Source organism: Anabrus simplex, chromosome X (genome assembly GCF_040414725.1).
Source record: "Anabrus simplex isolate iqAnaSimp1 chromosome X, ASM4041472v1, whole genome shotgun sequence".
In the NCBI taxonomy this organism is placed as follows: domain Eukaryota; kingdom Metazoa; phylum Arthropoda; class Insecta; order Orthoptera; family Tettigoniidae; genus Anabrus; species Anabrus simplex.
In genome coordinates, this window is record NC_090279.1 from 178710552 (window position 1) to 178736963 (window position 26412).

Here is a 26412-nt window from a genome sequence, read left to right on the forward strand (position 1 = left end):
CTACAAGGTAAATATATTCGGGCGGTGTTACTGACATTGTATTCCGAAAGAACATTGAAGCACATTTTGTCTGTGCTGTATATTCGCCGTACCACTACCCCTTAAATCCATGATTTCGAGATTTAAAATGGCGTTAGAGAAAAACTGGTGATAGGATTTGAGCTGAGCTCAATATCTAGGAGTGGTCGGCCCGTAGGATTGTTTCAGTGGAGGAGCAAATGTAGACGAAATTTTGTTTCCGATCATTTCTACATTGGGACATTTCTGTCGCTCCGTTAGGTGATTAAATTCCTATAATAAATCACACACACGCAAATTTTTCTTTTACAAAAAAAGTGGTTGGATTTCTACATTCTTGGCATATAATTTGCGATTTAGTCGGTCAAAGTTATGAGGAATACATGCTGAATGAAGATTATACGGGTGTAAACTGTCGTTTTCCAGCTAGAATTGTCGCTGGTTATTTAGAGTATCAACACCCTCCACACTGAAAGCTCTGTTTATAGGCTGCAGGAATCCCATCGCGCAATTCCCACACACCTGTTGACTGGAGCATCCCTGGAGAATGTCACGCTTAAGATACTGCATATTATAGTGTACAAAACTGTATTCAAATATTAACAGTCACATTTCCCTCTGTCAATCTGTGTCAGAGTGTGAGCTTTAAAATTTCAAAATCACGGGTTCAGTATCCGTTTGAAGCAGACTTTTTTCGATTTTTGAAGGGTAAGAAAGACGTTGACCTAGACGGAGAGGTAATGGTGTTTACAGTTCCACCGGAAGGAAGTGGGTTTCATATGTGAACTTGAAGTTAATTTTTTAAAACTAGATTTCCAGTTCTGGAGACAGAGATCGCCATGAAGTTTTATCACTCTGCACTAAAAATGAGTACAAATGTAATTTACGGTTGTAAGGTAGTCAGGCTTACTGAGGTGCCAACTTACGGATTATCGGTAATTATTACGGATGTCACCTGACGATTACGGTGAAAGGGGAAAATATTACGGAAAAGTGACAGTATCATGAACAAATAATTTTCTACGGGGAAAGAAAAGGAAAGGAGGAATATGAATCCTTTCGAGAATTATTGCTCAACCCTCCTCGTTTTTTAAACGCTTGTAAGTTGGGAACGATACTTCGATCGCCATTCGTGAGCGTTGTGAAATTCATTGTTATTGAAGGAGCTTCACTCTGCTCTCCTCTTAAGTATTGTTGTATTTGCAGTATTAAGTGTACTATACAGTATCACGGAAAGATTTTTCACTGCTGTTATGATAATCAGAGGGAATTCAAGCCTACAATAAGCACATTGCACGGGAATCGCTTATGGTTTAGAAGGCGAAAATGCCAACAGAGGGGAATGGATGATTCAAGAAAATCCACTCTGAAAAGCAGCTGTTGGGTGCGAAATAAGCTACAAAGAACTGGTAACGTGCAAATTTTATGGTGTAATATGAAATAGTTTTTGATTAGATTGCTGTCGGAAAGGGCAAAGGTTGTGTCATTATCGATAAAGTAGGAGGATACTTTGGATTTGACTCGAGAATTTTCTGAGAGTTGGCGGGGGGATATTAGAATGCACACTTCTGGGTTTATTCTTGCCATTCTATCTCACTCAGTACCGAGGTTAGTGGTAGTGCTTTATTTCCGCGTCCTACATGATCCGTTCCAGGGTAGCTTTACTAGCTTGGAAAATAAGTCCATTCGGCACTCTTTAGTATCGTACGATGTCGGCGTGTGATGAATCTCTGGTGACTCTTTCCGCATTATTAGAACAACGTATCCCTATAAAACACAACATCGTGGAAAGGAAATGAATTACATACGTCGACAATTTGTTCCCACCTTATTATCCTCCTCCAGCTGTACAGAACTGATCTGTTTGACGGTAAACTTGTTTATCTCACAAAAGTGAATATTTTTACGAACAGAGGCTTCAGTGATGCAGTTTTATTGCCAGATCCAACACACATTCTTTGTGACACCGACGTACGCTTGCTAGGCCTTTGTGTAAGACTTCCACCATTTGATTGCCTTCTTCCTTTAAAAAATATCGTCCCTCAATCCCTTAAACAACTAACCGCGAATCTAAAAAGTACGACATCACACAGTGTGTGCTGGCACATTTGTAACTACGGCTTCATTCAATAGCGCCACAAATGATCGGGAGGGTGTTGTACCACCGTGAGTCACACCTCGGAAGCCGTACGGAGGTTTATTTCACTTCATGTGGCATAAAAATAAATAAAAATAGAAACGAATTCGGTAAGTCTTATAAGGTCTCTTTTTATACCACACACCGAGTGATTCAGAAGTTATGGCACGAAATCGATGAATCTATCACAGTATCAAAAGCAAGATAATCACAATATACAATAGTAAAATATTTTATTGATATCCGTCAGTGAGCTAGCCCAATCGTAGAGTGGGTAGCGTACTTGCATCTTAATCGGAGTCCTGGAGTTCGAGTCTCGTTCAATCAGGCATGTTATGATTAATGTGTTGTTACACAAACGGAAAATGAACTTCACCACTGGTTCTCTCCATTTCGATATTTAAAAGAAACTCCGGAATCCGGAATTCACATATTCTGTAGAGAATCCCTGACAGAATGAAAAAAATATCCCACAAGGAACGTATGTAACAGAATTCTCCGCCTCAGTGGTGTAGTGGTTAGTGTGATTAGCTGTCACCCGCAGAGGTGTGGGTTCGATTCCTGGTTGTGAAATGAAAGTTGGGAAGTGGTACGAGGATTGGAATGGGGTTCACTCAGCCTCGGGAGGTCAGTTGAGTAGAGGGGATCCAATTTCTTCCTCAGCCGAACTCGTGGTTTTCTGTGGTTTCCCACTTCTCCAAGCAAATGTCGGATAAGTACCCAACTTAAGGCCACGGCCGCATCCTTCCTTCTTCCTTGCCTATCCCTTGCAATCTTCCCATCCTCCACTAGACCCCTGTTCACTATAGCTTTTGAAGACACCTGGGCGACCTGCTAGTCCTCATCTCCGGTTGTATCCCCGATTAAATGTCTCACGCTCCAGAACACTGCCCTTGAGGCGGTAGAGGTGGGTTCCGTCCCTGAGTCCGGCGTAAAAAAAACCCCTGGAGTGTAAACGAGTAGTGAAATTAAAAGTTTAACAGAATTGTCCAAATACTGTATAGCACATAGTTTAAAAATTCTTGTTTAATACTTGTTATAGAAATCAACCTATAAAACGGAAGTGACAAGTGGCAATTTGGAATTATATTCTGTACTATGCTTTAATTTATTATATAGAAATGAGAAATCAGAGTAAAGCATTACAATAGTTAGCGGTACGGTAAGAACTCACTCCTCACCCGAATTCTTATTTTACTCTTGAGATCTATCTATCTATCTACCTATCTATATTACTCTGACTATATAGTAGTGAACATTCTTAATCTTGTGCTGTGCAGTGTTTTCTGTGTCTTACGATTTGGACATCTCCCTCTTGGATGTAAACCGTTCATTTCGCCTTGAGCAGTTCTTCCACACCATGGCTCCTTCTAGAAATGAGTGCGAAACATCGGATAAATAATTGATCGATTGATCGATTTTCTTAGATAGTCGCATTTTGAACTTCAGTTTTTTCAAAACGGATATACGGTTCGGTTCTACTTCTGAGGTATACTCAACATCCATCTATATATACCCACTTTTCAATGGCATCGGTATTTTTCTGTAATATGTTGTTCATGTTGAACGTTTCTGACAAAATCAATCAATCAATCAATCAATCAATCAATCAATCAATCAATCAATCAATCAATCAATCAAACAATCAATCGGTGATATGCATTTAGAACTATCAACCAAGTGCTAGTTTCTCTATCAATTGCTCTTCTAGCTCGCTCTTAAACTGCAAATATTGAGGGTGTAGGTGTATATTCATCTGTGTATGTATGTATATATATATATAAATATATATACAATATTACATGTTTTTTTCGGATAATACGAACGTTTCCGAATCCGAACAGACCTCAGTTCCAACTAATTCGGATTACCACGGTTCTATTGAATGTAGGTCATAACGTGTTTTTTAAGTGTGTCATTATTTAAGACATTTCTTTTGTGCATTTTCAGTCTGATGTCCGTGTATATTTCGAACTGCACTCGACGCTCGCGAACTCCTTCTTTGGCCTTGTCTCCTTAATGTTTTTTTGACTTAACTCTGCAGTCCTGTTCAGAAATACCTGAAGTCTACGTACTTAGCTGACAACTTTATCTTGGGAGGGATGATGACTTCTTAGTCGGATACGACACTATTCTGCTGCTCCTTCCTGTAGGGAGGATGACATATTAAACTGGCGTTTGATATTCCTTGTCGTTAAATAATCCTACATGTTACTTGGGGGGCACTATTCAGTGAAGATATCATTCATATTTTTATGGACCACAGATCATTGGAACCTAACCTGTAATTGAGGCGAGCGAGTGTTTAACTTCGACTGCCCGACATTGATACCCATTTTTTTTCCATTTAGGTAGTTCTTACTGCCAGGATTCGAATGTCTGATTTCAGAATAATGTTATTACCGAGTCCTTTAATTTGTCGAACGAAATCCGCTTGTCCACGATGCTTCGCTTTGCACACTTCTGTGAGAAGGATTGCATACGAACCTGGGATCGGCCTTTGATATCCCCTGCCGTTTATGCAAATACTCCTACACCGTAACTGTGCGGACTACTGGACATAACGTGATCGCACAAGGAGACTCAACTATATGACATTAACATACAGTATAATATGTATACTATTTGAGGGCAAACTGATTGAATGAGGAAAGATATCGCAACTTTTATTTAAGTGAGATAGACTTGCTTGAGATTGTCATGCGTAGCCTCCATACTGTCCAAGCACGAATGAAACTGTCTCGGTTTGGAAGAACAAAAGTCTTAAATTGTAGCACCAGTACTTGATAATCTGTTCATTTTCACCGTTGAATTAATTGACAACTTTGTCTAGTCCTTCTGATCCTTAGTGGGAGGGTTCCATTACGAACTAGATCATTGCTTTAAAAGCGACAACTCAGTACCGTTATCTGGCAAATAGCACTTCGGGGCAAAATCCCGTACTTTGAGAGAACCTTGCGAACTGAACGCTGTAAAGCATAGCAGTGCTTTTTCTCTGGGAGATTTACGAATTATTTGGAAATGGCAACGTGTGCGGGTTGGGCTCAGTTTTTGGTCGGATGACCTTGATGCTAACTCTATTTTGAGCGTTGTATTGAGTATTGCGTTTTCCTGTAGTGGTTGTCGCGTTGCATGTGATTGAAGATGTGTGTTAAAAAAAGAACACAAAACATCCAGTTCCCGAGACGTGGATCGAATCCCAAGTACTTGGAACAGAAGGCAACTACTACTATCAACTTTCAACCAACAAGCCCGGACAAAAAGTATACGTTAACATATTCACAGATTCGTAAAAGTACAAAAAAACAGATGTAAGTAATGAAGGTAGCATTAATACTGGTTTACATTTCATGAGAACCATTTGCACATCGAATACCAAGCAGATCGTATGGGCACCTCGACGGGAAACCTACATGCCACAAGGCGCAACCTTATTTTCACATCCAAGAAATTATTTTTCCAATGCACATATTTTTACTATGGTGTACAGGTTGTTTTTTCTTGTGTTGTGCCGCATATCCTGATATCTACGTAAAGGAACTTGTATTAATACTGTCGTGCATAATATGTGAATTTGTGTCTTGAGCTGTCCGGAATTCTACGACTTCCAAGAGACAATTCTTGATAACATTATATTCATACCAGAAATATGATTAACTGTTTCACTGACCGTCTAAAATTAAAATGCTGAATCATATTTTTGAAATGTTGAATAAAAGTTATGAACATGATTAATAAATATTTATGAATTTTAAATTTTCACTACTAGATTATATTTGATTCTTCTTATTGAAAGTTAAGTCTCCATTATATTTTTTATTACATATTATACTTGTAGTTTTGCCTTGCTGCCAATTATTGCTTTATGAATGTAGTTAAGCTACTTTTAAATTTAACACTTTCATTAATATTCTGGCGTGTGATTTTCATCCTTAGTTATGTCACTGCATGCAGCCATGTTTGATCACTACCTGTCTTGACAGAAAGTAGGCCTATACACTTCCTATTATCACGGAAGAATACTATTCCCTGCCAGATCCTCTTTGATTCTTTAACCTTTTCCAGTTTCCAAATATATTGAACAGATGGCAGAGCATTGCTAATAATGTACATGCTACTAAGAGAAAAAAAGTCTACGTCCAAACAGATGACGCCAGAATGGATGAATTCTGCGGCATATCATAACACGCTTCTTATTAATTTTTTTAAAAAAGAAACAGGCAAAACAATGCGCGTACGACAGGCATATCAGGACCAAATTATCTGACCTATATCGATCAATAATGTCGTACATGGTCTTGGCTAATAAATATGATGTCCTCTTCGTCCTTCGAAATGGTATATATAGTTGGGACACCCAAATTCTTCGCGACACTGACGTTAGTTTCCCTGTTTTCTAACTGGCATATTGCGGGTGAGTTTTTTTTAAATATTTAACGCTTTCCCTTTCTTTTATGACATCTTTTAATAGCAATGCTTGCATTGACTATATGAACTCTACACTCGACTGAAAATAAGTTTGAAAACAAGCATCCTTTGTCGGCAATTTCCTAATACGTAAAAAAATTAACCTATGACAAGCGTGCCACTAAGAGGAATAGCGTGAGGCCTCTGGAGAGGCCTGGTGCAGGTCTTTTGATTTGACTCTCGAAGGCGACTTGCTCTGCGGCCTGAGGATGAAATGATGATGTCACATATATCCAGTCCCGTGCTAGGGAAATTAACCAGTTATTTGCTCAAAATTCATGACCCTGCCGGGAATCGAACCCGGGATCCCTACGACCAAAGACCATCACCATAACCGTTTAGCCATGGATCCGGAAGTGCCACCTGTGACATGCGAACGCGATTTGTGTGGCACGCCACACAACACGCTAACATATTTTAACGTTACGTTTTAATAAAGAAGTATGTTACAATTAGCCAAGGGCCGTAGCCGTGTTGAAACACCGTATCCCGTGAGATCTCCGAAATTAAGGAACATTGGGCGTGGTCAAGATTTGGATGGGTTGCCACGCGCTGTTGATGGGGGTAAGGAAATGAGGAGCGGAAAGGAACTGGCCACCCTACCGTACATAAACTCCGGCTCAGGCATACCTCTGCTGAGGTTCGGACCTGCCTTCGGGCAGAATACACCTTTACCTTACCTTATATTACAATTAATTCTTTGACCATTTTTTTTACAGATTTTATTAGGTTAAAGCAGAGCCATCGTGGCTCAGGCGGCAGGGCGTCGAGTATTTCACCACTTAGTTCCAGGGGTTAAAATCCCGGTCGCTCCTTGTGAGCCGAGGCGGGTACTCCGGTTTTCCCTGTCATCTTAAATTCCAGCAACACTCTCCATTATTTCATCTGTCAGTTATTAAATATTGCCCCAGATGAGTGCGGTACAAGTCCTATCTCGCCGGTGGTTTTCTTTAGGTTAAAGAAATGTATTTGATTCCTGAAATGTATCTGTTTTTAAAATGTAATTTTCAATGATGTTTGCCAAAGAAGATCATGGTGCATTCAGTCGAATAGATTTATGTGTTTTAGTAGTAGCAGTGGAAGTGTCAGGGAAGGTATATGGTCACTGGTGATGGTGCCCATTCACTGACCCCTATAGTGACAGTGGATTATTGATATTAGTTTTGCCAAATAATACACATTCACTAGGGATAGTGAACTATAGCTAGTGACGGTATACCATCACTGCCAAGAGGTAAGGAATGTGAACCAAAGTGCTCCAATAACCAAACACAGTCATATTTCGAAAGTTGCGCTTTATGAGCTGCAATTTGAAAACATAGTCATGCTATATAAAACATGAACAAATAATAATTTACTGGACTATAGTAATAATAATTTCGTGTGGCTATTTCTAGCCGGGTGCAGCTCTTGTAAAGCAGACCTTCCGATGAGTGTGGGCGGCATCTGCCATGTGTAGGTAACAGCGTGGTTTTGTGGTGGAGGATAGTGTTATGTGTGGTGTGTGAGTTGCAGGGATGTTGGAGACAGCACAAACACCGAGCCCCCTACCCGCTGGAACTAACCAGTGAAGGTTAAAATCACCGACCCGGCCGGGAAGCGAACCCGGGACCCTCTGAACCGAAGGCCAGTATGCTGACCATTCAGCCGAGTCTGACATTTGCTGCACTGAAAGCTGTATTTTTTGTTTATGAATAACAGAACAGTATTGAACATTATTTCAACAAGTAATCTCTCCTTCTTCAGTAACAGGTTGTATTAATTTCGTTGTTCTAATCACCTCGAGCACTTCATATCGCTTCAAAAACGTGTAACCGTTTCCGTCCTTTTTGTTTTTTGGTCTAGATTAGAGTGATTTGGCCTAGCTAATAAGTGACTCGTACTTTTCTCTGTCCCCGTTTCATAGAACTTCACTGATTCTACCATAGCTGCATTGCTGTATAACATAACTAGAACCAACTGACGACAATTACGTTCATGCAGATGCCTTGTACCATTCTAGGACGCTAATAGGTCGTGTTCATTAATAAAATCTGCTAATGTACGCATCCACTAACCGTAGTCAGTGACAGTACACCTTTACCAGTGGATGTGTTTTATTCTTTTTATGGTAAGTTTTCACTGATCATTTTAGTGATTGTATGCATGTACTAGGGATTGTTTACCTTCTCTAACCATCCACTTCCACTATAACACATGTAACATAATCTACAAGCTAAACGGTGTCAAAGGAACTGGTTTCTTAATGCATTTAAGGAATACAAAAACCGATGCCATACTGGATTATAAAAAAATAATAGACACGACCTTAATTGACACACTACTCGGAAAAGGAATGCTTCCGAGTTGTAGTGTTATAGACGATACATTTGTCCGAAAGTGTGATGAAATATGTCCTTTTATACGATATGTTATACGTATTAAGCGATTTTTAAATTAGTGTTTATATGGGATTAATAACCATTAGATTTTTCCGTTATTTTCAATATGTCGTTATAAGCGATGTCGCTATAAACGGTTTTGACTTTATATGCCACACATTTTTAGTTTTAGGAAATGTTCTATTGACAAGTTACAAGTAAAAATATGAATGTATGACGACTTTTCACGATTGAAGTTACTAACTAAATTTTGACAAAAATGGAACGTCCCTCCCTTTATTAACTTAATTCTTGATTAGTTTTATTATTAGACCGACCTTGCTTTACTCTTTCTGAGAGGTTTGGAGATCGATCTTTGAAAGTTATATCAGTGTTTAAGGTCAGGTTAGAGTAGTTCCTCTTGAATCTTCAATAGTAGGGCGAAACTTGTGTGTGTTGAGAAGCGATGACTTGCGATGAAGTGAGTGTGTTGTGTAGGATCTCCTTGAAATATCCAGCAGCCAACAGCAACAACACAGAGCTGGGGTGGTTTGGGGGATGGGGGTTGGAAAACCACCCTCCTCCTCATAAATTCTATTATTTTGCTATAAATGAGATATCGAACGAACCAGCCCTGGCTGCCGCCCCCACCTATCACCCCCTCGAAACTCAAACCAACCCTACTGGTGGTGGTGGTGCTCCTGCCGTTTAGCGCATTCCTCCATTATCTGACTGTCCGTACAATCTTCCCCATTCTCCCATTCCACACTGTACTTGCGCGCTCGCGCGGTTATTCTGTTCCTCCATTATCTGGCTGTCCTAGCCAGGGAATTCTCTGCACATCTTCCATTCTATTTTTATTCGTAACCATGCGTTCCTCTCTCTGACAGCAGAGTATAGGCTGTTTAGAAAGTAAGTACTTCTCATCTCAACCCAACTCATTCTTTCTTGCTTCATGTGATTGTGTTTTTTTAACTCCTGCTTTCTCTTTTTTTAAAATTTCAAATATTTTGCAGAGACGTTGTCGTCATATACTTCCATCAGTCTCCCGTTAACACCCACAATTTTCATATATTTTTGTACGTCATGCTAGGGTGACGTCAACTTGGAAATTAACGTTTCATGCTAATCTTAGCCAATATTTGTGTTTTAGTACTGATTTGTATTAGCATGTAAAACACACTGTTGGCCTTATTTATACATCTAGAAGATGTATTTTCAAATAAATTGCATGCATGTCTTAATACATATTCGCTTGAATCTTTTTCGTTTGATTGGATTACTTCGTGTAAAAAATTGACAACAGGGGTCACGCAAGGGTAACACTTTTGACCGTTATTATTCTTATTCTACATTTACTGCGAGATATGAATTAGCATTTATTTTGATAAAAATTCAAGTAAATAGTGACGGATGACCGGGCATTTTTTGGAACTGCAGCGAATATAATACGTAAGTCATTAGTTTGACTATTTCTAAAAAATAATGTATATTCTCAACAAACCTAGGAGGTAGACCAACAAGCTGAGAATGGGATATTGGAGTGGTAGATTGCAAGTACTGAGGATGTGCATTTTCCTTAAGCCCTACGTGATAGGTTAGAGGATATCTACAAAGAGGCAGACCTAACGAACGATGGCAGGAATCAATGAATGCCGACATGAAAGTTCAAAAGCATTAATAAAACGATGCATTTGACGGTGTGAGATGGCAATTCTCGAACTACATAAGGAGTTTATTAGGCTAGAGATACTGCCTAAATTAAGGGGAATTTTGATGAACTTGCAACAATGTTAGAAGTGTCATATGGGGTAAATTAAAGAAGATAGGTTAATTAAGAGACTCATGAAAGCTATTTAATAATAATAATAATAATAATAATAATAATAATAATAATAATAATAATAATAATAATCTTTGCTGGCGAGACGTAGTGTTTACAGTGCACTATGTCTTCTGTTATTGGTTAGAATATTTTTGTTACTTTCTTTGATCTGTCTCAGTCTCACCCGTGTCTTTGACAACATGAAAGCGGCTGAGGTATGAGCGCTGCTAGTAATACCATTGCTAATGCAGCCAGTCCCTGCCATGAATGGTGTGAAAATGTGTCTCGTAGGGTCAGTTGGTGCATGAATTTCAGTGGGTTTGGATGAATGATAATAGTAACTTCTGGCCCGATGAGGAAAGCAACGGGAAACGACCTCACTTCTCATTTTCCTAGCATGCCTCTTCAAAGATGCCTAGGTTGAATACTCAACATAATCATAATAATTATAATAATGATAATAATAATAATAACAATAATAATAATAAAGTCATCTGTCCGGGATCTGTGGTTGAGTGGTCAGGATTTTGGCTTTCGGGCCTGCGACTGTCAGCCAGGTCGGGGCATTTTACTGGTAAATGTGAGGAGTTATTGATATGAGAGGCAATGGACCGGTCAAGGAAAGTGAGGAATGAGTGTGATGTCCTTGCCACGTTCACCACCTAATACACTCGAGTGGGCATCAGTCGTATTGGTTGACAAAATTCTTTAATGTTCTCACGGTTTTATAATTAGTATTATACTGAAAATTCATACTGAATTTTTTCCATCAACACGAAATATTCTAACACACATATTTCAACTTTTTCTATTAGTTGCTTTACTTCGCACTGTAGGTTAGGAAAAGGCTAGGAATTGGTAAGAAACGGTTGTGGCTTCAATTCAGGCCCAATCCCAGCATTTGTTTGTGTAAAATGGGCAACCACGGAAAATCATCCTCAGGGCTGGCGACTGTGGGGTTTGAACGCACTATTTCCCGAATGCAAGGTCAAAGCACCGCCGAACTCGCTCAGTAGAAGAATAATCACTTTTGATGGGCGGATGACCTACTTTAAACCACAAACATCATAATCACCAGTAAATAATTTTTGTTAAAGGCGAGGACATTTCTTTAGAAAAATGGCTGTTTTATTCACGATCAGTGTACTCTCATGAACGTGATGCCAATTAATGTTGAAAAATACCTAAAGGATTTTATATACATGAATTACATATTGTTATATTCCAGCAATATGTGTTCAATTGCTGTCGAAGCTGAATGCAAATACAAGGCTGATCTGAAATCATTTTAAAAATAAAATTGAGCAAACAAAACAGAATGTCCTGTAACAATAATTGAAAGGACACAAAATATGTCAGGCTATTTTGTTTTACGTAGTATTAATTTTAACCGAATGATTTTTACTTCAAATTGTTGTTTTTGTATTTAGGGATAGTCTAATTGAACTCGGGGCAACAATATTTTTCCTTTCATTACGTTTCATAGGAAGATATCTCGAAAGATAATTATATATCGTTCTTGGTGTCAACGTGCTGAGTCATTCTTGGCCTGCGTCGAAGGTGGCAGGTTCGATCTTGGCTCATATCCAGCGCCCTCGAGTCGGTAAATTTTCCGACACACCAGGCCTCCTAGATCCGTAAAAAATAATAACTCCATGGAGGCCATGACGGCTGTTGTACGAGTGGATGAATAACCCCGCCACTAAGTGAGAAAGTGCGGCTCCAACTCCTTCCTTTGCCCCCTCCCTCCTCCCCCCCTTGCGGTTTTGGTGGTCCTAGGAATAAGGCTTGTTACCATTTTAGGCGTAGATTGAGCGAAATATCAGGAATGAGTGGCAATACGGTTTGCAAATATTATGCCTTCAAAAATGGAGCCAAACCTTGCCCTTTTGACACTGCTTAAGCAGAACATAATAATAATAATAATAATAATAATAATAATAATAATAATAATAATAATAATAATAATACCAGAATTCTCACAGAATATAAGACACTCTTAGTAAAATCCGATTGAAATTCTTAGGCCATATTCAAACAATGGACAGTGAAGGACTTGCTAAAGAAGTAATTTAACTAAGCCTCCTCTCTAAAATTCATGAATAATATGGATAACCGAAATGGAAAAAAATAGAAAAAGAAAAAACTTTCAAGAAATGAGCATAACAGACGAAATTATATGGGAGATGTCTAGCTCTAGAACGTTGGTACCGGGCGAGTTTGCCGTGCGGTCAGGGGCACGCGGCTGTGAACTTGCATCCGGGAGATAGACCTATCTGTGTCGGTGCGACGTAAAGCCTGTAGCAAATAAAAAAATACCAGAATTCTCAGAGAATTTAAGACACACTTAGTAAAAACCGACTGAAATTTCTAGGCCATATTCAAAGAAAAGAGTTATTTAATTATGCCTCCTCACTAAAATTTAAGAATAATTTATATAATCGAAATAGAAAAAATAAAATAAAAAAACTTTCAAAAAATCAGCATTACAGATGAAATTGTATTGGAGAGGCCTAGCATTAGAACGTTGGTCGAACGAACATCATTTTGCTGAAAAACCCAAGATGAGGACGATCACAGTGTGGACGAAAAAGAACCCACCTAGCGAGCAGGATCGGGAGATTTTTGGATGAAAAGACATCAAATTTATCTGCTAAATATGTGTAATCGCGCTCCTTGGTAAGGCACAACGTTTTAAAGTGGGTATTACGGAGGATAATGACAAAGTTAGTTTCAGAAGGGTAATGAAAAGCTGGCAAGGCCTTTTACCTGGGGAGCGGAGGAAAGCGCTGATCGATGGGCTCTACAGATACTGGCAGGACGTCAAAGCCGGCAGACGAACAAGACACAGACACTGAAAATGAGATTGGTTTTTAACACGCAGTCAATGGAGGCTTAATTCGAAAACCAAAACAAATAAATGCAAAATTAAATAATAATTACAGTAATAATAGCTTGTTATCTGTTTAACGTCTTTTAAGTTGCTATATATCTTTTTTGGGTTGCCAAAATTTCGTGTTGCAGGAATTCTTTAACCTGCTGGGAGTTACCGACAGAAAGATGTGGTCTGATGCTCCCGACATCCAATCTGCGGAACTAACAGAGAGCACCATTAATGTTGTAACCATCATCCTAACTGCAATACCGTCCGGAATAGAATGGAATCAGTATAATTGACTTATTATTATTAGGTATACAATTGCGTCTTAATATGCAACTGTATCACGATGGAAACAATGCCATTACCTCAGACAATCCTCCTCTAATGAGCCCGGTTTATTTCCACAGCCGAGATCTGATGTATTGGATTCTCTTCCTTGTTCGTGCGCGAACACAGTCATGCTTTTTATAGTAATTCTCTGTGCCGTTGTTTCATAATAATTTTTCATGTCATAGGTCGCAAGATATCTTTTCCCGTACTGTATCCTACTTTTCGTTGATCGAATTAGTATCTGTATTCAACCATATTCGAGATTAAGTACTGTATCTTAAACATTTTCTTTACGCAGCACTGACACATATTGGTATTGAGGCTGCGATGTTACAGAAGACTAGGAGTGGCCTTAATTGAGGTAACAGCCCCAGCATTTGCCAGATGTGAAAATTGCAAGCTATGGAAAAGCATCTTCTGGGCTGACGGCAGTGTGGTTCGAACCTACTATCTGCATCTTACCTCCCGATAGACAAATGATGCGCATTTCTTCAGTAGAGCCACTTTGCTGGGAAGAGTTCAATTCTTTCTATTACGGCAGAGATTTACATTTGGTCAGGCGATGGCCGTTTCCTTTCGAAGTTAGGGTTTCAAGTCCTCGAGAATCCAGTAGTATTTAGGTACACCCTGTTGTACGAAACCCTGAACGATGAAGCGCTTAAGCTAAGGCGTGAAGTGGTTAATGGAACCGACTATGTTCCGAATACGGGCCACACTTCAGCGACTGCAGATATGGACCTCGGTGAGACATTAGTCAGCTCTATGACGAGCTGAAGCAATTTTGATAAAAATATAGTTATACGTTGTCCCCAAAGAATATTGGCGAACAGTCTTCCTCTGTTGATAATCGCGGTATAAATTTGATCAGGACAGGTTAGCCATGCTCGGATAATACGGAGGTGCAGCAGATCTAAATCGGTGAGCTCGTAGTTGGAATCAAATTTAATCTTTAAGCAAGATTTTACAGTCTGTACCGACACAGATCTTATGACGGCGATGGAATAGGAAAGGGATAGGAGTGGGAAGGAATCGTCCGTGGCCTTTATCTAGGTACATTCCCAGCATTTGCCTAGTGGGAAAATGGGAAAGCACGTAAAGCCATTCTCATGGCTGCCGAGAGTGGGGTTCGATCCCAGTATCTCTCGAATGCAAGCTGATAACTACGTGATCGTCCGACTCGTTGGCTGAAGGGTCAGCGTACTGGCCTTCGGTTCAGAGGGTCCCGGGTTCGATTCCCTGCCGCGTCGGGGATTTTAACCTTAATTGGTTAATTCCAATGGCACGGGGGCTGGGTGAATGTGTTGTCTTCATCATCATTTCATCCTCATCACGACACGCAGGTCGCCTACGGGAGTCAAATAGAAAGACCTGCACGTGGCGAGCCGAACCCGTCCTGGAATATCCCGGCACTAAAAGCCATACGACATGCTCCAAACCACACAGTGTCTTGTTCGGTCTTTAAGTAAGAAATAGTAATCTCTCGAACGAAACTACTGTATATATACACTAGTTTAATGTACATGTGTGTAAGCTGGTTATTCTTAGGTTAGAAGTCACAGTTATAAAAGCAAGGACAATTTTATTGCTGGTTCAAACAGATGGAAACAATCGTAAGACGGCATTAGGCTGTACGTGTAAATCGGCAATTGGAAATAGTAATAATAATAATTATAATAATAATAATAATAATAATAATAATAAATAATTAATTCATTAACAGGCAATGCGAGCAGCGCAGCTGAAATTTCAAAACAGGAGTAGAGCGGCTAGCGGCCAACTTATCCAAAATGCCGCGCCGCTAGCACTGTACGCATATACATTTGCTAACGCAGGTTAGAGTTTCATCTATGCCGCCACACAAGGCAACGCTCCGCTCGCCGCTTGCACTGTGGCCGAAGCCTAGGGTCAGAAGGCCAGCGCCTCATCCGTCTGAGCCACTCAGCCCGACAGACCTAGAAAACTATAGAACTACGTCAGGATGATGGAATTAAACAAGGACACGGATCTACCTGCAAATACGGGATTCACTAATTCACAAAGGCTTACAGACTACACGCTCAAAGGGCATAACAGTATATGAAGATGTATTCATGAATGCTAGTTTATCTGAACTCGAAGTAGGAAGATTCTATTGCAGTCATCTCTCGATACAAAAGAAAAGCACTTACCTGCCAAGGGTACAACGACTACAGGGTTTCTTAAAAACCGAGGCGGAGCACAAGGTATTTGTGCTCTGCGCTACAGCAGCTCCGTCAGCCCTACTTACGCCGAGCGCGGTCGCCCTGCTTTAAGCGTGTATACAATCTTTTATGAAATCTTACCTTATAAAAGATGCTGGAAGTGTCATCGTGCATAATGATTATTTTCGACACACCAATAGCGAGAGTTATGACTGTTTTATCGATCATTAAGATGAAACACAAGCTGTGGGTCGAATAAACCATCATTCAATGATGCAAGATACCACTCACAATATCTCACTCTTGTTCCTGGATCAGCAGATTTTAACAAATAAAAAAACCAAACCAAACCCCATGGCACTACAGCCCTTGAAGGGCCTTAGCCTACCAAGCGACCGCTGCTCAGCCCGAAGGCCTGCAGATTACGAGGTGTCGTGTGGTCAGCACGGCGAATCCTCTCGGCCGTTATTCTCGGCTTCCTAGACCGGAGATTTTAACAAATGGGTGTGTGTAATTCCGTGCAGTTAGATTTGTAACAGATTTGTAGTTCTGCGTGCAGAAGAAAACCGAAACTCCTACTTGTGCTAATTTTGTGAGTGATTCATTCGGTGAACGTTCAAGATTCGCACCAATGTCATCAGGCTTTACCTCTTTTAAAACTGTACGTATGCGCGGATGTTTTTTTATTGAGCACTCAGCCATTAGTTTCAAATATATTTACAACTATGTGAATCTGCGCTCATGAAGGTTGCACTTGACAAGGAAAGTGCTGAACAAATGCATCGCTGCTCCGTGAAGCCGACTACTGTAGTACTCCAAATAACGTCTTCTTTTTCTTATTCTTCTTTATCTGTTTACCATCCAGGGTCGGCTTTTCCCTCGGACTCAGCGAGGGATCCCACCTCTACCGCCTCAAGGGCAGTGTCCTGGAGCCTCAAACTCTGGGTCGGGGGATACAACTGGGAAGGATGACCAGTATCTCGCCCAGGCGGCGTCACCTGCTATGCTGAACAGGGGCCTTGCGGGGAGATGGGAAGATTGGAAGGGGTTGACAAGGAGGAGGGAAGGAAGCGGCCGGGCCTTAAGTTAGGCACCATCCCGGCATTTGCCTGGAGGAGAAGTGGGAAATCACGGGAAACCACTTCCAGGAAGGCTGCAGTGGGAATCGAACCCACCTCTACTGTCTATTGATCCTTTAACGGACAAACACTTGCACGCTTCTTGCAAGGTCAAGAACTTCCCGCGTTCCTCCTGTACATCTGCTTAGGTGTCCCGGAGTAAAAACGCTGCTGGACGGTCTGGGTATATAAGAGACGCTGTAATTTTTATTAATGTATTTGGACGGCAGGTTCACCCCTCGTTCAGATGTGAGTCACTAAGTTTCCTGTATTGCAATGCGCCCTCCCCCCTTCCCAAACAGGGCTGCCATCCCTGTGTTACTGATAACACCTACCCCTGCGTGCTATCTGTAAGGAACGGCCTTGCCTGCCCTATTGTTAACTCGACATGTGTATAGACAGTGGAGGGGAGATAACACAACCCCGAGGAGCAGGGCAAGAATGGGAATAATGCTAAAGAAGAGCAAACAAAGAAAGAATAATTTAAGTCTGGAAGCAAACCTTAAACCCCTGAACATACCTTATTTGATAATGCCTTCTCCTCATATTCCTACGAAAATGTGTGTGCGTGAATATAGATTATATTGTTATAACGGTATGTTAGTGTTTGCAAAGCCCTCTGAAATTCTTCTACCTAGTGAGAGAATACTGCACAGAGTTTTAGACAGTTAGGTGGCTTTGCTGTAACGCAGTCATGTCTTATCTTTCATTCTCGTTTATGGCTTTGAGCCAGACTGATTGGCCCAGTCTCTAGAGCGCTGGTGTTGAAAGCTCAGGTTGAAGGTTCGATTCCACTGGAGTCTAGTAGTATTTGAAGCATTACTTCATCGTCTTGGCGGTAGATTTAGTGACACCTGAAAGATCTTCTACGAAAAAAAATTCCGATTCCTTGGCGTACCCGAAAACCATACAAGAAATTATTGGGACGTATTATTATTATATTGTTATTATTATTCTTTCTCCGTTAGGCTCTTCTGGGCACCACGATGCAGTTTCAATGCTTCATCTTTTGTTATTCCTTCTTCCTCCTCCAATACTCTTTCCTCTGCTCAATAAGCTCTCCCTATGCCTCCTGTTCTACTGCTCACATCCTTTGAGTATTTTCTTTCCCTCGCGACCTTGGAGATACTTCTATTTTTAACACTTTCTTTCTAAAAATTTTTCTGTTGCTTTTTCTTCTTCCCTTATGCTGTTTCTTTCCAAATCTTTCTACCTTCTTATTTCAAAGACATTGGAATATTCTTCTTCTTCTGCTTATTATTATTTACTTTACGTTGCACCGACACAGATAGGTCTTAATTCCGACGATGTGTTAGGAAAAGGTTGGGAGTGGGAAGGATGCATCCGTGGCCTTTGTTAATGTACACAGCCCCAACATTTGCTCGATGTGAAAATGAGGAACCACGGATAACGAATCTTCAGCGCTGCCGACGGTAGGATTCGAAACCACCATCTCTCGAAAGCAAGATCGCAGCTGCGCGACCTTAACCGCACGGCTACCTAGCTTGGGATTATTATTATTATTATTATTATTATTATTATTATTATTATTATTATTATTATTATTATTATTATTATTATTATAGCGTTGTCAGTACGTGCTGCGAGTACACTTTCTGATTTAAAGAGCATAGCAAAGGCGAACCACCTCACCTGACATCATACGTTGAAAGACTACGCTTCATTATGATGTTACCATCAGTTTTATCTGTTTCATTGAAACAGTACAAACTTCGCAGGAGCTATACGAGGAACCAAAGAGCCTTAGGGCTGAAGACATTCCGACCAGTCATACAAGAATAGTTTCTAGGGACAACATGCACTGTGATACGACCTTAGTTTATTCCATGACTTCCAAAGGGCCACGTGGTTTAGGGGTAGCGTGCGTGCCTCTCACCCGGAGGCCCCGGGTTCGATTCCTGGCCAGGTCAAGGATTTTTACCTGTACCTGAAAGCTGGTTCGAGGTCCACTCAGCCTACGTGATTAGAATTGAGGAGCTATCTGACGGTGAGATAGCGTCCCCAGTCTTAAAAGGCAAGAATAACGGCCGAGAGGATTCGTCGTGTTGACCACACGACACCTCGCTTGGTAGGCCAAGGCCCTTGAAGGGCTGTAGTGCCATGGGATTTGGGTCACTTCTGAATTATACACTGCCTTAGTGGGCAGTTTAAAGCTGAACTCTAAGGAGGAAGCACGTCAAGGAAAGGCTAGACTTTAGTTACTGCTCCTCGCAACAGATGGCACGGTAGGGCAGAACTACCACTCGTCACGTCACGTAACATGTCAGGCTTGTAACATATTCGTGTCTAGAATTTAACTCGAAAACCGTGCCAAAGCCGAGTGTTACGACAAGGAGATGACATTTATTCTGAGTCACCGAAAAATACCCTATATGATAATTTTTGTTGTAAGTAGATCTATCTCAAGTCTAAATTATACTTCCCATGTGTTTTTTTATTTGTTCTTGTAATGATGTTACGGCATCTTTATTGTAATAATAATAATAATAATAATAATAATAATAATAATAATAATAATAATAATAATAATAATAATAGCTTTCCGTGGTTTCCTACTTCTCCAGGCAAATTCCGGGATGGTACCTAACTTACGGCCACGGCCGTTTCCACCCCTCTTCCTTGTCTGGCCCTTCCAGTCTTGGCATCTCCCAAAAGGTCCCTGTTCAGCACAGAGGTAAAATAAAATGTCGTTTAGTGCCGGGAGTGTCCGAGGACATGTTTGGCTCGCCAAATGCAGATATTTTGATTTAACACCCGTAGGCGGCCTGCTCGTCGTGATGAGGATGAAATGATGATGAAGACGACACATAACACCCAGCCCCCATGCCAGCGAAATTAACCAATTATGGGTAAAATTTCCGACTCTGCCGGGAATCGAACCCGGCACCCCTGCGGCCAAAGGCCAGCACGCTAACCATTTAGCCATGGAGCCAGACAGCATAGAGGTGAGGCGCCTGGACGAGTTTCTGGTCCTTCTGGTCCTCCTCCCCAGTTGTATCCCCTTACTCCAAAATTTCTCGCTTCAGGAAACTGCCCTTGAAACGGTCGACGTGGGATCCCTCGCTGAATTCGAGGGATATAATGATAATAATAATAATAATAATAATAATAATAATAATAATAATAATAATAATAATATATGGATTTACGTCCAACTGTCTGCTCTCTCGATTCTCGGTGTCGGAATTTTGTCCCGCAGGAGTTCTATTACGTGCCAGTAAATCTACCGATAGGAGGCTGACGTATTAAAGGCCCTTAAAGCACCACCGGATTGACCCGGGATCGAACCTCGAAAATAGAGTCAGAAGGCCAGTGCTTCAACAATTTGAGGCACTCAGTCTGGCATATATTGGAGAGTTTTTTTTTTTTTTTTTTGCTAGGGGCTTTACGTCGCACCGACACAGATAGGTCTTATGGCGACGATGGGATAGGAAAGGCCTAGGAGTTGGAAGGAAGCGGCCGTGGCCTTAATTAAGGTACAGCCCCAGCATTTGCCTGGTGTGAAAATGGGAAACCACGGAAAACCATCTTCAGGGCTGCCGATAGTGGGATTCGAACCTACTATCTCCCGGATGCAAGCTCACAGCCGCGCGCCTCTACGCGCACGGCCAACTTGCCCGGTTTGGAGAGTTTTTCCTTAATGAAAGATGACAGGTGAAACCGGAGAACGAGGAGAAAAATCTCTCCTTCGGGATTTGAACGACGGAACCCAGCTGTGATTGGCTGGCGCGCTTCTATCTGAGCCACGGAGACTCTCAAGTATCCTGTAAATTTTAGGTGCAATATAGGGGACATTTAATTTTTCTATGGTGGTAACAAAAAGTCGCGTTTTTTCTTTATGATCCCCCATTTAAATGGCTCCTTGTGTTGCCTTAGTAGAATATTATTAAGCTGCATGTCTATGGCTGCTTCTAAATGCAAGGTGAGTAGTTTTTTTAAAAAGGAATATCTGATGCTGTGAAAGTCAGGTATAATAATTCAATGATTATACACCTGCTCTCTTTTCGCAAGCAGGGGAACTATAAACATCCAGCCGTAAAATCCTGTGAAAGGCGTTTCTTCCCTACCTCTAGGAGAAGATAAAGAGGGAGGGGGTGTATGTCTGTGTGAGTGTGTGTGAAGGGGGGCAGAAGATGTGTACTAGGGATGCTGAGCGCTGGCCTGTGTTTGTGGTCCTAGTCGTACCAATTAATGAGGCAATCTAAATGCATGATCAGCGGCTATCAGTCATTAATCAGGAGCGGGCTGGAGTAGGGTAGGGCGGGGAGGGAGAGGGAGATGCACGGAGCGCAGCCATTGCCGGGGAATACAAAGATCGAGGAGGCAGTGCAAAAAAAAAAAAAGTTACGTAAGCCTGAAATGTCTCGGTTCATTTTTTGTATTTTTTTAAAAATTTCTAATAGGTATCATTCATAAATGCTACGCAATAATGCCAATTTCGGAAAGACAAACATCTACGGTAAAAAATAATTGTTTTTTGGTTGCTCTTTTTGTGTTTTGACGTTGTAAACAAACTAGGGATCACCATAATACGATGAACGTCAACTTAAGCAAATTTCTCAATTGTGCCGAATGTTGAAGGGCCGAAATAACCCGGAAAGGTTTCAAAATGTGAGTCCTGGTTAGCTCTATGCCACTAAGAAAACACATTTCCGGCCTGAATACATTTCCGAGAAAAACAGCCTAAACTCACGTGTTTCTTTACTCGTTTTGTTTTTTATTCATATTCTACCTTATGTACATAATTCTTTCTTTCTTTCTTAATCCGGTTACCCTCCAGGGTTGGTTCTCCCTCAGATTGAGTGATAGATCCCACCTCTACCGCCTCAAGGGTAGTATCCTGGAGCGTGAGACTTTGGGTCGGGGGTTACAACTAGGCAGAAGGACCAGTACCTGGCCCAGGCGGCCTCACCTATGCTGAACGGTGCCTGGTGTGGGGGATGGGGAGATAGGTGGGGATTGGGATGGAAGCGGCCGTAACCTTTAGGTAGGTACCATCTCGGCATTTGCGTGGATAAGTGGGAAACCGCGGAAAATCACTTTGTGGATGGTTCAGGTGGGAATCGAATCCCCCTCTACTCAGTTGTTCTCCCCAGACTGAGTGGATCCCGTCCCAGCCGTGGTACCACTTTTCTAATTTTGTGGCAGAGCTGGGATTCGAAGCCGGGCCTCAGGGGCTTGTAGCTATTCACGCTAACCACTACACCACAGAGGCCGACCATCATTCATAAATGCTAGGCAGTATTACGAATTTTGGAAAGTGAAACATCTACTGCTAAAGTGAATTTTGTTTTGCTTTATGTCTTTACTTACTAACGGGTTCCAAGGTGTAGCTGTCTGACGGAAGACCGCGCCTCGATTCTTGGCCAGGTGATTCTTACCTTTATCTGAGCTCTGATCTCTAATCCACTAAGCGTACGTGGGAGCAATTGAGGAGATTTCTGACGGTGACATAGCGACCCTGGTCTGAGAAGTGAAGTAATCAGCCGACGGCATTTGTCGCCCTCAACATGAGCCATGTCGTAATCTTCCGCCCGCCAGGATGAGTGGCTCAGACGATTGCAGCGCTGGCCTTCTCACCCCAACTTCGCTGGTTCGATCCTGGCTCAGAGCTAAATTCTGGCACCTCGGCGTCTCCGAAACTGTAAAAATAGTAGTTAGTAAGACGTGAACACAATAACATTATTCTTTATTTATTTAAAGAATCCTGTGTATTATAAACCGCTTATGGTACTGTATTTTTTTTCTTTCCTTCCCAGAACTTCTTCATACGCCTTTTCCTCCGGTAACACACCCCGAGGTTGACGTGAAATTAGTAAAAGCGAAAAATCCGCAGAAGTCATAACGTTATCTTTAGTCTTAGTGGGTCCAATCGTGTATCTTTCAGCCAAGCGGTGGTGTGTCAAAATTTGGAGATATAATCTAAACTCTTCTTAGTTACCCTCTAGTTCATTCTGTGAGGGTCACAATAAAATTGTAATCTTCGTATTTTAATTAAGTCTGTAATTCTTCTATATTGCTGCAATTTTTTTTCATCCCAATATCTTAATATATCTTTATTCTTTCCGGGTCCCAAATATTTTCCTAAAGGGTTTTCGTTCCTTTCCTTCTCTCTGTTTCCTTCCTTCCTTCTTTACCACTTCCTCGTGTTCACGTCTTTTGCTCAACGTTAAAAACATTCTGATCTGCAATAATAACAGCTTTATAGTAAAGCTGTTGTTGTCCAGTTGATGTCTTGTAGAAATACCCACTTGTAGTGAAACCGCCAAAGAATTGAAAAATCGAGGTTTTAATGTGAAATTTTAAATTTTGACTTCTAGTCTATACAATTCTTTTTTAAGTGTATTTCGTACTAAAAATTAAAAAAGTGTGCAGTCCATAAATAACTTGTGGTATCTCGTTTTGAGATAGATTATAAAACCCATATATCATTACGCCCATTTTTGCCTGTTTTCTCTACATGTCTGGCAGAAATATCTAAATCGCCAAAGAAAAAATGTGAGGAAAACTTGTAGTAATCACCAACGCATATAGAGAATTATTGGGGTTACTTTTATTAAGACCATTGAATCTAAATTCTAGAAGACATTTTTCTGGATTTCTATAGCGCAGAGGACTCTGATATCGTAGAACTCAGGAGATGTGTCCTGGGACTGCCATTCTAGTGGGGATCATCAAATAATGCTAAAGTGGAAGAGGCAGCGACAAAAACGGCTTTGAATAATGGCAGAGAGTAATATTTACGTAGTGGTATATGAATCTCAGTCGATGGGAATAATATCTTCATTAAAAATCAACAACAAAATGGCACAACAGCCCCGCAGTTCCATGCCCTACCAAGCGCCCGCTGCTCAGCCCGAAGGCCAGATAGCTCCTCAGTTCTAATCACTAAAGCCCGGATTTGTATGCAGTAACAGGTTAGATTGCAAACTAATTTGGTTAGTAGGAAGTGTCGGCCACCCGCTCTTCCATAATGTAGCAAGAGTAACATAAATTACAGAGGTTCTGATGGACCGTACCCCTGAAGTCTATGCAGTCCCCATAGCACAATAGTTGTGAATGTAGACTATACTCGCTACTCGCTTCAGTAAGCTTGCATTCTAACCTATTAAAGCATAAAAATCCGGGCTCTAGAGGCATGCTATGTGGACCGCGAAGCAGCCTAGATCCACGTAGAAATCCCTGACCTGACCGGGAATCGAACCTGAAGCCTCCGGTTAAGCGGCAGGCACGCTCCCATACACTGCATAACCGGCAATATAATTGAATTGTAATTGTAAACAGATGTCGTGTGGATACCTTTCAGTAAGAACTCCGTTTAAAAGAGAGGCAAGTGAGGACAACTAATATTTTCCCTGTCGCCGACTTCACTGCAGCTATTCAGGAAACGCCAGGTAACGGAAAGGAAGAATTTCTGGTTTCAAATTGAATCGAACTTGTGGAGTGACGTTCGCACCGGAAATTAGAACACAGGAAGTTTATTCAATTCGATTCGTTATATAAAAAAGAGAGAAGATAAAAAAGCTCAATTCGTTCCGTGTAAACGTTCGGTTGTGCTTTTCTCTTTAGTCATAACTGCTAGTACTGGACCTTTGTTCATAAGGCTGCATAAAGGCATCATATCTTCTTTTCTTTCTTTCTTTCTTTCTTAATCCGTTTACCCTCGGACTCGGTGAGGGATACCACCTATACCGCCCCAAGGGCGGTGTTATGGAGCCTGAGACATTGGGTCTTGGGATGGAACAGAGGAAGAGGACCACTATCTCGCCCAGGTGGCCTCACCTGCTGTATTGAACAGGTGCCTTATAGGAGATGGGGAAGATTGGGTCGAATAGTCAAGGAAGAGGGAAGGAAGCGGCCGTGGTCTTAAGTTAGTTACTTTATGGTTTTCCGTGTTTTCCCATTTTCACACCAGGCAAATGCTGGGGCTGTACCTTAATTAAGGCCACGGCCGCTTCCTTCCAACTCCTAGGCCTTTCCTATCCCATCGTCGCCATAAGACCTATCTGTGTCGGTGCGACGTAAAGCCCCTAGCAAAAATAAAGTTAGTTACTATCCAGACATTTGCCTGGAGGAGAAGTGGGAAACCACGGAAAACTACTTCGAGGACGACTGAGGAGGGAATCGATCTCCCGAGGCTGAGTGGACCCCGTTCCAGCCGTCGTACCTCTTTTCAAATTTCGTGGCAGAGCCGGAAATTGAACCCCGCACTCCGGCGGTGGCAGATAATAACCTTAACCACTACACCACAAAGGCGGACATTTTTACAAAGTTGTCTAGATATGTTTCAGCTGTTATGGAATGCCCTTTTTTTTGTTGTTGTTGTTGTTCTAAACACAAAGTTCAGCGAATTATACACAACTCATAGCAGGAATGAATTTCAAGCTCTGTATGTAATATCCCACTTTTCCCAATTGCTTTATTTTTGTAATTCTATACTGTTTAAATATTAATTAGTTTCCGATTAACGGTTATTGTCAATAATTTATACTAGGATATTTCTGCATTAATGAACAATTTGTATTTAATTATTTTTGCTCTGTTATTTCTACATACCCTGCTAATGCGAAGTTTAATATTAATTTGATTTGTCATTATTATTATTATTATTATTATTATTATTATTATTATTATTATTATTATTATTATTATTATTAAGGAAGACAAGGAGAACCTCGCATTTTCTAACTCTTCGGCTGAATGTCATGACCTATGGCATGGAAAGCCCTGGGTTCGATTTCTCGGATTCTTAAACGCGTGTACTGGATTCTTCTGATTCGGCACTACCAATTTTTTGTTTTTCCGAGTACACTCGTTTTGATAGACTGCCAGAAAACGAAATCTCAACACCCACAACACAATAGTTCAGAGGAATGCAATGTAAGCTAAGCAATGCACTGGGTAACGCATTTATTTGATTAAAATTCCTAGGTTTTCGGAAGAAGACTTCTTCTGGCATGGCGGTACATTAATAATCGCTGTAGTCGCCACGATGTTGAATGCAAGCATTAAAACGTGCATCCGTTGTGTCGTGCAGGTACCGTATGTCATTATTTGGTATGGGTTTCATGTCAA